Genomic DNA, 12939 nt, shown 5'->3' with positions numbered 1-12939 from the left:
ACAGTATATTAGGCTTTATTATTTAATTATAATTGTTGATGCATTAACGTGTTCATCACTTCATCATTGCAGCTGGTAGATTTTAATTACTTTATACAGCTGAGTAGTTTGTGAACTTCCCCCCTGGGATCAGTTTTACCTTATCTTAAAGCAACAACTTTTCAGAATTTAAATCATGTTGGCGCTAGGCTGACTTGTAATCAGGTGAATTGTGTCTCTGTTTCACTGATTCTGGTGAAACTGGATCATATTTTATGGAGGAAATGTTTTCTGGTTTTCCCTCTGATGTCCTCCGGCTGCTCCGCCTCAGCTCTCTGTGATTTACAGAGTTTATGATGGACAGTGAAGTAAACTGCTGACAGCTGTAGCTGCTGTTAGCTCAGTCCGTCAGCTTGGCGGTGAGCTCAGAGCGACGGGTACCCGTCGCTCTGAGCTCACCGCCAAACTGACGAACAGGCGTTATGGACTACCAGGAAGAAGAAGAGGAGGTAACCAGGCTCAGCAGCTTCTATGGACATGATGGCAGAGGAGAAGAGAGTGAAGAGGACGTGTTAGCGTGTTACCCCTAAAATACACTGGATGCAGAGCTTCTATTGTTCACGGAGCCGGAGCACGGAGCATAAACTCAACACAGAGCAGACCGTGCAGGGAAGGAAATCGGCTACAAAATACAAAATAAAACCCTGGTTGATTTTCAAAATAAAATACTCCGTGTTCACCGCGGATCGAGTTTCATTACAAGAACACGTCATAATGGGCGGGGCCGACCTGAAGTCAACAGGTGAGAGGTTTTCAGGTGTAATCATTGATGACACCTCACATCCTTTTTATAAGGACACCAGAAAAAAGATGCGGCGTGGAATGTCATCGCAGGAGTCAGAGAGACTACAGCCGTAAATATCACGTGATTATGCGTGAAGTCACGAGATCTCGTGACGCTCTGTGGCCAGGAGACGCACCTGAGCGCATCACAAACAGATTATGTGTGAGTTGGCGGACGGCGGAGTACGCAGTGTGTTTTAGGGGTTAGGGCTGCTGTCTGCTGGGCTGGACAAATACTCATTAAAACACCAAATGTGGATGAATCCACAGCTGAAAATAGTCCCTAACAAATGCTCTGCTTCCTCCTGTTTATTTGAACAATCTACAACTGTTTAAGGAAATTACTAAGCCTGTTAAGACATGAAACTACATGTATATATTCATGACGTTTTCAGTTGAGAGTACAAAGTACAATATGTGCCTTTGAACTGTTGTTGAGTACTAGAATAAAGTTACTGACTAAATGTACTTAGTTACTTTTCACTGTGGACTGAACATTTAATTAGAAAAACATCTTCCTTGTTCACACATGCTCGGTCTGTCAGGGTAGCAGGTGGTGCAGTAGGTGTTCTGGTGTTGTTGGTTGGCCTCTGCCTCCTCCTTTGCCCAGGTTCATCACTACATCTTCTACTCCACCCCTCCTCCTCCTCTGGAGTCCGTCAGGGTCAGGCAGGTTTAATCACACCCAGCTGGGTTCACTGGCCGAAGCAGAGAAACGTCTCTGAAGCTGCGGGTCGCCCTCCTCTGAATGTCAGGATAGTTTAAAGTCTTTAGAGTGAAACATGCCACCGTGCAGCAGTGTAAAATAAACAGTGTTGTCTTTGGATCTGGAGGTGAAGATTTAATTTGCCTGGATGTCAGGTGAGAAGGAGATCCAGGACACGTTCGTGACACATTACACCTGTGTTTAGAGCTGTCCAAATGTGATCCGACTCTCGAGAAACTCAGGAGTCAGAAACGCTGGGTAAGAATCTCAAAACTCATGTCTGTCAAAACACCTGCAGCCTTAAACTCACAGAGCAGAGCGGTGCTACAACGCTCCACAAAAGCTCTTCATCACATGCACGGTGCACTGAGTGTTTGTACCAGAGGCCTGTTGGGCCACCGGGAAGAAGAAGAAGAAGAGGAGGTTTGCTGACGGGGAGTGGAGCCGGTGTTGTGCCAGAACAGGAGCTGGGCAAGCGAAGAAGGCAAGTGAAGAGGACGCTGACGGAGGAAGCTAAGAAGAGAAAAGGAGAGAGTGAGCGAGCAAGAAGCCGCCGGACAAGAGTAAATGTGGGACTGACAGGTCCGAAAAGACGCCAACATCTACCAATGCTTACTTTTGTCTTTGTGTATAGCCGTGGTTTGAGAATTCAGTTTGACCCAGAGAATATAAAGATCCATGTATGAGTATTCTGAAGTGAGCTTGACATTTTGGTTTGGGTGTCAGAAACAACAACCAGAAGACAGATTTTAAGGTTTAGTAGATGAAGATGATAAGAAATGATAGTCAACATTAAAAATACTGCTGTGTGTGTGTGTGTGTGTGTTTTGTTTCATATCTCATCACTGCCAATCACTGCTCCGTGCACACAGCGCAGTGATCAATTCAACGCCTCCCTTCAATTATTCAGCCCGCCTCCCTCGCAGCAGGTCACAGTGAGAGAGCGTCATCAGGCTTCCCGCCGCCACTCTGCCATACGGTCATTAACCCAGTCGCCGAACTGGAAAACGGTGGCTAGGGACGGAGAGAGGAAGGAGGCACCACAGGGAAGCGGAGACGGGGGGACCTTCAGCGCCCTGGGGATCCGGTTTTCCGGTCTCCCTTCCCCTCAGCGCCCCCCCATCCAGTCTCACCTCCAGGCCCAATCACAGCCTCCTGAATAATTCAGTATGTTCATCAGCTGTAATCTGATTATTCACCGGCTACTGAAATATGAATAATGAAGGAGCAGAGCGGTGACCATTTCCATATTCTACCTCGGTCTCTGTCTGAGTTTGCCAACTGACGAGGACAGATGGACAAACAGATACATGGACGGACTGATGAGGAGGTGACAGTCTCCTCTTTGTCCTCCAGAAGAAAGTATGCAGACCCTGCTGTGCACTTTCCAAACAGAAAGAGTGTTTCTGCTGGTTTGGACCAATAGTTGAGTTCCAGTATAGGGAAATCTCAGAAAGGTTGTATCAGGTTCTGATCCATTGTCAGTGTGTTACCTCCACTGGGCGGTCGGCACGCCTCCAGTTTGGAGAACCAGACAGGAGGATCAATGAGGAATGTTCTGGTCCGTTCTCCAAGGACTTGATGTCTTCTTGCCGACTCGATCCGCCCTGTGCTATCTGTCAAACATAGACCATCTCCATGTGGTCCGAAAAAGAGTGGAGAGACACTTCTGGGACTCTTCTGAACCTCGTTGTGGTGCTTCTGGTGTCACAATCACAGAACAGGCTCGATCACCTCAGTGCAGCTGTGCCTGGTGGAGGCAGCAACATGACATATCTATAGATCCTGTTCTGTCTCCATAAGTCCCCATGTCCAAATGTCCAACTTCACAGCAGAAATAAACATGTTTACAGCCTGGTACAAAAAACAGTTTTGGTCTCGGTAGCTAATTTCCCCGTTCATGACAACTGTACTGAGGGTGAATTTATATACAACTCACCTGTTCACATTATATTAAGGCTTAAAGTTATGCAGGGTTAAGAGCGTGGACGCTTTGATTGACAGGTGGGTGTGGTTACAGGTGTCTGGTTTCAGTAATCAGACTCGCCACAGCTCCACCAATGCTTCATGTATGAGCCGGGAGCTGGCAGAGGCAGGACTACCGAGGTGGAGACGACCGGAGCCTCCACACTGAGCTTCAGACCGGCTCTTCAGAAACCTGCAGGAGACGTCATAGAGACTACGTCCGGTCTTCTGTCCTCATCCCGAGGAGACCATGAGGGTCTAAACCAAATTTTATTGGCATTCATTAAGATATTTGAGTCCTGGACTGATGCAAAAAGTCCATTTTTAAAAAGTGTTTCTGTTTTTAAGTTAACCTCATCTTCTCTCTCTGACTCTTCAACATGTCCCTCCGTCAGCCTCACTTATCTTTCTCTTCCTCCTCTCCATCTCTTTGTTCAATCTCCGTCTGTACACAAACCTTTCCTCACTTTTCTCTTTCTTATTTACTCTTCGGCACTTTCTTTTCTTTCGCTCACTTTCTCTGTCGTCTTCTTCTGCATTCTTTGTCGGTGAGCGACCTCACTCTTCCTCGTTAACATTCAAAGCAGTGTCTGAATAATTTCCATTGAAATAATTGATTTTCTTTTTTTTTCCTTCCATCTGGTGGACTGCTCGGTAAATAATGGATGGCTTCATCATCAGGGACTCCCGGACCCTCGAGGCTGAGTGACGGGTAATAATAAACACACACACACACACACACACACACACACACACACACACACACACAGTGGAGATGAAGAGAGGATGTGACATCACATTGTTTGGATAAAATAAAGACTCATGGCCGGCTGAGAGGAAAACAGTAAATTAGGGTAAAGTGCTGCGTTGAGGGTGGTTGTGAGCTTTGGTTATTAAAATGTTAATTACAAATGTATTTTCAGTTTTTATTTACTAAACTCACTCCCAACCTGGAAGTATCTTTCTACGGTTTTCCAGCGGGACCATGGCCTCAACGCCCCATGGGTCGAGGCCTGGCCACCAGACGTCCACCAGCGAGCTTCCCTCCATGTCTGGCTCCATGAGGGTGGCTGTTTCTGTTTTTGGGCCTTCCTTTAGGAGCGTTTTGCTTTGGGAGACTCTACCAAGGGACTATTCCCTCAGACAACACAGCTCCCAGAGTACAGTACCACACAAACCCCAACACCACTTCAATGTGGCAATGTTTGCTGGGATAGATCTGCACCTCTCAGTTTTACTAACTTTGTCCTTTTCTATCACTACAGAAACACAACACCACCTGTATGCAGACGATGCTTTCTTGTATGTTTATAAGGTCAGAATATGTATGTGTCAGGTTCATACCACACTGGGGATCTTAGTAAATACTACTGACTGAGAAACTGTAGTGAAACCAGCAGCGTACCATGAGGAATAACTTAAACACCAGTGTTGGCAGCATGTCATGGACGTATAGCCATGAACACTGGTGGCAAGTCTTTTGGCCTGTTGGTGACTATGACTTATTTTCTGAAATAGATTCACATTGCAAAGGAACATAATCACATCTGGCTCTGAGACAAATACACAAACTGAGAGAACCCTGGAAATGAACCAGAAACCGTCTGTAAGTGTTTGATGCTAAACTAAAACCTTAAATGTCCTTTTTATCCTGCAGTGAGTGCATGCGGCTGCTGTAATCCTGCTTCTAGCTTTAATATAAAGTTTATTTTTGTGGAGTTCTTTTTTTTTCTTTTGTAAAACCCTTTGAACAACTTTTGAAAAGTAAATCCAATCCCACAGAGCGACCTGCCTCCATCTCTCTGCTAAAACATGTCTGAATTCAGCTGAAAGATTTGAATGAAAAGATGCTACGTTGCTTCAAAGAGCTGTAAAAACGTTTAATAGGACTCATTCTCGACCCTCTTTCAGGTTATGTAACAAGCGTTTTCTCTCATCTGCTGCAAGTCGATTAAAAGGAAAAAGCCCAGCACGAAATGACCCCTGACCCCTCACTTAGATTAGGGCTAACATGAGGGTCAGGGAAGTAGTGCTCCTTAATGAGTCTGAGTGACCTTTATTTACAAAAAGGAAACAGTCTGAAGATATAAAGTAAAGAGATTTCTGTTTAATGAAGTTAAAAGTCCGTGTCAGGCTGGTTGTGGCACGGCAGTCTCAGATAACCAGCGCTGCTTGTTTGGATACTCTCCCCATTAAAAGATGCTTTCTTGACAGCAGACCTGTGGATGAATTCATTAAAAAATCTGAATGTGTCGCTCCTGTGTCAGCGCTCAGCAGGCTCCCATCCCACTCCAACACAGAGATGATCTTTGAATCTTCAAACCCTCTGAAGGCTCCAATATAAACAGCTGCACTGCAACATTTTGGGAAATCCACTTGACATACAGTCACAGTTCTTGTTGTTCTGGTCTTCAGGTGGCATCTCTGTAGCCATCGTAGCTCTGACACACAGAGACTACATCCAGGTTTTAGACCGCCTGCAGGGGACGTCACGGAGACTGGACAGTCTGTGGTTTAGTCTAGTTTAGCAGACAGTCTGCATATTAATACTGGTGTTTTTGACATCTCCAGTTTGATTTACATGTTGTTTATTGAGCAAATTAAACTCAGCTGACGACAGCAGGAGTTGGTTCCTAGCCTGCTTGCTAGTGATATATGTGTATTATTATTATATTATTATTATTGTTGTTGTTGTTGTTGTTGTATTTGTCTGAATAGAAGCAGCAGATCAACAGTTTGTTCTAGTTATTATGGATCTTTCCACGCCTGGTAATAAAGCATCTCCATCCTCCATGACGACGGGCTGAAGGTGCTGCAGTCTGGAACATAAAGGACCAGCGTGTCACGTTTGAATGCCGGCGGGTCAAAGGTCAGAACTATAATGTGGGCGAGCAATTACTGATGAATGAAGTGTCAGCTGTGCGTCCCTCAGGTCAGTGACACGCGCTGGGACTTAATGTCTCGACACTGACTAACTGTGTATTCAGCTGACCTGAGAGAAGCTTTGAAGCGTTGGAAAGGAAAAAACCTCCATGTGTTGTTTTCACCTCTGTTATTATCTGCCTGAACCGCCAGTTAGAGAGCGTCTGGGCTTTTATCAGGAGTGCATCATCGTATTCAGCCGATAGACTCGAGCCAACTGGATCCTGCTGTGTGTCCTGACCCGCTCACGCCAGTAAACACTCGAGCCGCCGAAATAATTCAACCTTCAGTTTCTCACTGTAACACAAAGGCGGGCGACTGAGGCAGGAAACATGAGCTGTGTCCCAAATCACTGATTCACTGCTTGATACAGCGAGGAGCAAGTTTTATATTTTTATGCACATTTTCAGTCAGAGCACTGACACTGAATAACATGTCTCTGCTTCTGCTGCAGACAAAACATTCACGCATTTATCAGATAGACTAAAAAGTTAACGGTCCAGTCAGTGTGTAGGATTAGTTGCATCTCGTGGTGTAAGGGCTGCATTGCAATCTCCTCACATCACCGTCGCCTACCTAGTATAAAAGAGAAACGACACTAAAAGGAACGCGGCTCATCGTTGGCTTTCTGATCTTTGGTTCTCTGGATAGTCTGTTTGCTAGTCTGTAACAGAACCGCACCGGGTTCACTTGCAAACAGATTGAGACCCACGTTTTCAGGCGGACCAGAGTTGGGATGAGCTTTCACAGCTGCCCAAACAAACCGGACTATCTGAGGAAACAAACTCTGGTCTGTTTTAAAGTGGACCAAACAGAGCCGGTGTGACAGTGCCCTCAGCCTGTCGTGTTTCTTTTCACTGTAAATAAAAAATAAGAGTGATCGTAGCTGATGCAGCATCAGTGGTGGAGGAAGTAATCAGATCCTTGTGAAGTGAAGCCAATGTGGAAGTCCCAAAAACTGCAGCTGCTTAAACGTCCACTGGAGGCTGGCTCCAGAAGTGAGTCAGAGCGGAGTCAAATGTTTCCAGCCCGGTCTCTGAGCAGGTCACAGATATTATTCTGTCACTGATCGATTGTTTGGTTTGTGAAGAGTTCATCTTCTATTTTGTCAATACACTCATTGATTATTTGGACTAATGGTTTCAGCTGTCGGATATTTTAATCATCATCAACATGTGTTATGTAAAAATACTGTCAGGTAATTACTTCAGATTACTTCAAATGAGTGCTAAATTCCACGACTGTGCACTTTTCATGGTGCAGACACCCTGATACAATAAATACATTAATAAATAATAATAATAATAATAATAATAATAATAATAATAATAATAATAATAATAATAAATATTCAGACGGTGACGTGCAGCTGGAGGTCGAGTTTTAAATCGACGCTCATCAGGACAATTTTCATCCCAAACTGAGTGATTATTGATATTAAATAAACATTTAATCAACGCTGTGTTTTGGTTTTATCGCTGCTGTGTGTGTGTGTGTGTGTGTGTGTGTGTGTGTGTGTGTGTGTGTGTGGGCCACAACATCACTCATGCGTGTCGAAGCTGAAACTCTACAAACAAAACCACAAACATGAAACAACTACATGCAACCTTATCGACTTTCTGAGCAACACACACACACACACACACACACACACACACACACACACACAGAGAAACACACACACACACACAGGAAGTGTAGCAGTGTGTCTTTGATGTGTTGGAGTGCGAGCACTTCACTGCCCGCTTGGAAAAATCGTAACGAATCAGAGGATTAGGAAAGGCCTGGGAGACACTGCAGGGTGTGTGTGTGTGTGTGTGTTTGTGTTTGTGTGTGTGTGTGTGTGTGTGTGTGTGTTTGTTGTGTACATGCATGTGAAGTCGGGGTCACACTATGTTTGGTGCCCTGATTGCTGATCCACTTCCTCTTCATCAAAGACACGAGCAGCAGGAGGAGGAGGAGGAGTGACGCCGCCGGAGCCTGAAGCGGTCACATTAGGAGGGAGGGTCACTTCCTGTTGGCACTGTGGAAAAACTCAAAAAACAATGAGGATGAAAAGAAACTTGATTTGGATTTTGTTTCCGTCCGTCCAGTTTCAGGGAGCGTTCGCCGTTCCTTCAGGTGTGTCACCGGACAGACAGGTGTGTAATCCCTGAGCGACGCGAGCAGCCGAGCTCGTCAAAACGAGTCCAAACTCAGAGAAAAGAGGCTCGAGCAGGCAGATGGCTCTGATTGGAAACCCAGTTTGAAATGAAAATACATCTTAGTGTGCAGCGATGCAGACAGCCTCTATCTTTGTCTCTGTCTGCTCTAATCCCTCGTGTGCAGAGTGTGCTGCTTACGACTCACTGTCAATTTATTAATAAAGTTTGACTTTGAAGTTTTCTTGTCGTATGGAAGAAGCAGCGTGTTCCAGTCCATGATTCCTGCAAAGCTCCAAAATAAAAGTACAATTAAAAAGTAAAATGAGCATATATAACCCGGCACATCTCAAATCTCAAACAAATGTAACCTTAAAAAATGGAATGAAATAAAATAAAAACTTTAAGCTAACAGAACTGACTCAGCCCGGGAGCCAGGAGCCAGACCCGGCAAGAAAACCACCTCGGTAGGCTGCCGTGTTCACTGTTAGACTGGACACTGCTGGTTCAGAGGTTCTGTCGCCGTGTTCACTGTTAGACTGGACACTGAACCAGCAGTGTCCAGTCTAACAGTGAACACAGCAACAGAACCTCTGAACCGGCAGAGGTTCTGTCGCTGTGTTCACTGTTAGACTGGACACTGCCGGTTCAGAGGTTCTGTCGCCTTGTTCACTGTTAGACTGGACACTGCCGGTTCAGAGGTTCTGTTGCTGTGTTCACTGTTAGACTGGACACTGCCGGTTCAGAGGTTCTGTCGCTGTGTTCACTGTTAGACTGGACACTGCCGGTTCAGAGGTTCTGTCGCCTTGTTCACTGTTAGACTGGACACTGCCGGTTCAGAGGTTCTGTCGCTGTGTTCACTGTTAGACTGGACACTGCCGGTTCAGAGGTTCTGTCGCCGTGTTCACTGTTAGACTGGACACTGCCGGTTCAGAGGTTCTGTTGCCGTGTTCACTGTTAGACTGGACACTGCCGGTTCAGAGGTTCTGTTGCCGTGTTCACTGTTAGACTGGACACTGCCGGTTCAGAGGTTCTGTTGCCGTGTTCACTGTTAGACTGGACACTGCTGGTTCAGAGGTTCTGTCGCTGTATTTACTTTATTTTGGTCTAGTCCAGTATAGAAGTCTTTCAGGCAGGTAGAGTGCCACGTGTCTTTGCACGGTGCTGTTTTCGTACCAGACAGTGGCGTTCCCCATCAGGACGCTCTCAGTGGCGCAGGAGTATAAATTCCTCAGTATTTAGAGGACACCTGGAATCTCCTCAAGTTTCTGAGGTAAAACAGTCTCATGCAAATCCCTGCAGCAGGTCCAACATCTGTTCACAAGCCTGAAACCAGAAGAGCGGAGTCTGTTACAGCCCAATGAAAAACAAATGCAGAGGGTCTCCAGATACTTTTGGACATTTCATCTTCTTCCATGGAACCAAAATCTAAAATCAGAAGTGTTGGCGCTGGTCCTGGAGAAAAAGGTCAGGGGTCATGGGTCATGGGTCACCATAACTATTTAAATCCCCCCTCTGGAGGCCGTGAACATTCCCTTTCAGGGCCTGTAGTTTCAGAGAAGTGTTGCAGCAACTTAATTCCGATCACAGCGGCCGCGAGCGTCCACGTGTGCAGCAGGAATACAGAGCAGAGCGTTCATTAGGCTCTGTCAGGTTGCTACAGGGCATGTTTAGCCTCACCAAAATGATCCAGCTTTGTCTGTCACTGATGTTAAGCTTCTGTTATTGCAGCCGGGGGGGATTTTTTAATTAAATCAAGGGCTCTTCACACTATTGTGATGCATAAACAAAGTGTTTGAATTAAAGAAGAGAAAACATGTTTTATTCTCCATCCATCTCATCTCCACTGTAGATTACAGGACTGCAGGTGAAGCTGCAGAAACTGACACGCTGCCAGCAGCATACAGATCAGTGTGTGTGTGTGTGTGTGTGTGTGTGTGTGTGTGTGTGTGTTGACTGTTGTCTCCAAGCGACTCTGGAGACAATTAAAGCCCCCAGAGGAGAGTTTTGTGCGCTCTGCATGTATATGTGTTCATTTCTGTCATCTATCTACTGCTGTGACTGCTGAATGCTAATGAGGCTTTGCTCAAAGGCACTGTGGATGTGTGCTGGTGTGATCCTCAGACAACACTTTGATACATCACACACACAAATATAAACATGATGACTGTCTTCCTCGAACAGAAGATGAAATGGGCTGCGACAGATAATTTCATTTAAACTGGACAGGAACAAAACACAAAGCACCTCTGTTAGTGATCACTGCCGCTGGTTTGGTTCAAATAAACTTTATTTAAATCTAAGTTTGTGTGACGTGAAGTTGGACATTTGGACATGGGGACTTATGGAGACTGACTCACTTCTGGAGCCAGCCTCAGGTGGACGTTAGAGGAACTGCAGGTTTTTGGCACTTAAACTTCTCGGCCATGGAGGTCGTAAGGATCTGCCTCACCTAGGCGATGATCATAATATTCGTGTAACATCCTGTTAGACTTTCAAAATAAAGCTTTCTGAGAAACATTTCAGGTGACAGTCACAGTCAGTCCTAGTCTTTGGTTGGTATTACTGTCCAGGTTATACGCTGAGGAACAAACAGCAGACTGATGTTTCCCTCAGGAGCTGGTGGAGACCAAAGACGGAGCTCAAAGAGACTTCATCGCTAACAATATGTCTCCGTCATCTTGTTGTGAAGCTCTTCTGCCCCCTAGTGACTGAGATTAAATGTGTGCAGCTTTAAATGAAGCACCTGCTGGTATAAAAATATCTGATATTACAGATGCTGGAGAAAAAAAGAGACAGAACTCACTTTTCCTCGGTGGAATGAAAAAAGATTTTACAGCGAGCGGTGACTGACACTTGGCTTGATCATGATTAACGTGTGTTTCATATTTCACACAGCTTCTGGTGAAAAGAACGGGGGTGTTGATAGAAACGGTGCTGGAGCTGGTATGTGCGCGAGCGTGTGTGTGTGTGTGTGTGTGTGTGTGTGTGTGTGTGTGTGTGTGTGTGTGTTATGAAGCCCAGAGATCAATGCAGCGTTTGATCTGCATGTATCTGAGTGAAGTGAGCTTCCAGAGGGCTTCCAGAGCTACCAGCCCAGGGGGAGGCTCGGTGTAACGGGCAACATCTCACTCTGCTACACCACCAACCCCCTCCAACACACACTGACACACACACACACACACACTGCGTTTCATCTGCTGTGCTGTTTCATCTCTCCCACACACACACACACACACACACACACACACACACACACACACACACACACACACACATGCTCGCTGCAGTAGTGTCACGTCCATCATGTTCCAGCAGGAACAAAGACTCCGCGCTCTGACTGAAAATCATCTGAAGCTGATTCTCATTCAGAAATTCATCCAGTCTGAAGGAGCTGTTCTAATTAGGATGCAGTTTGATCGCGTCACGTACACGTTAGGACTGTTTTCTTATGTATTGTGTGTGGTTTGCTAATTTGGGCCTGATGATGGAGCTGCAGGAAAGGTCAGGAGGTCACCCTGACACGTTAGTCAGACTGCAGACTGAGTTGTCGATCAGTCGCAGCGGTCTACAGCTCGGAGATAGTTAGGTAACTAACTGAAAGGAAGTTCTGCTCACCATCAGGGTTCATCCTCTGTGGATCGAGAATATCCAAGTTCTGAACCAGACCTGCACCCCGGGAACTACTCGGATGTTACATGGTGACACACTTAAAAGCTAGTACACACAGGCACACACACGTATGTGCACAACCACACGCACACTAAACTAAGTGTGTGTGAGTCCTGGACACAACACGTGTCTGAAAGCAGCATGAATTCCTGTCGGACCGCCAGATTTAGACTCAGAGTATGAAACACAGATCCAAGAGCAAGCTTCCCACCTACAGTACACACACACACACACACACACACACACACACACACACACACACACACACACACACACGCTCTCGTGCATGCTCATCTCGCAGTCTCCGGGCGCTGCTTGCAGCTTGTCAACGCAGAGTCGTCGTCCCGCGATACGGACAGGTCCAGATGGCGCTGTCATGGCTGTCACCGAACCGCATCTCCCAGAATACACCTGTGACAGCTGAAACATGTGCGCCCAGTCAGAGCGGCGCCGCTACAGAGACTAATTATCACCAGCAGTCCAGCCGCTGCCGCGTACACGAGGCCCGCGCCTCGCCGTCACCTTACAAGGTTGCCGAGACCGGAGCGACAAATCAACGGTGTCGTTAGCGTCTGCCAGCTCGGAGAGAGACGGCCTGTAACCATGGAGATACGCCGAAGCTGTGCCGCGGCTAACTGCGGCTCAGACTCATAATTGTATCTCAAGGTCGCTAACTGTTGTTACATAAGACAGAAATATGTATTTTTATCT

The sequence above is a fragment of the Larimichthys crocea genome, chromosome I, assembly GCF_000972845.2.
Source record: "Larimichthys crocea isolate SSNF chromosome I, L_crocea_2.0, whole genome shotgun sequence".
NCBI lineage: Eukaryota > Metazoa > Chordata > Actinopteri > Sciaenidae > Larimichthys > Larimichthys crocea.
The sequence above is the reverse complement of the archived record's forward strand: the minus strand, read 5'-3'. Positions refer to the sequence as shown.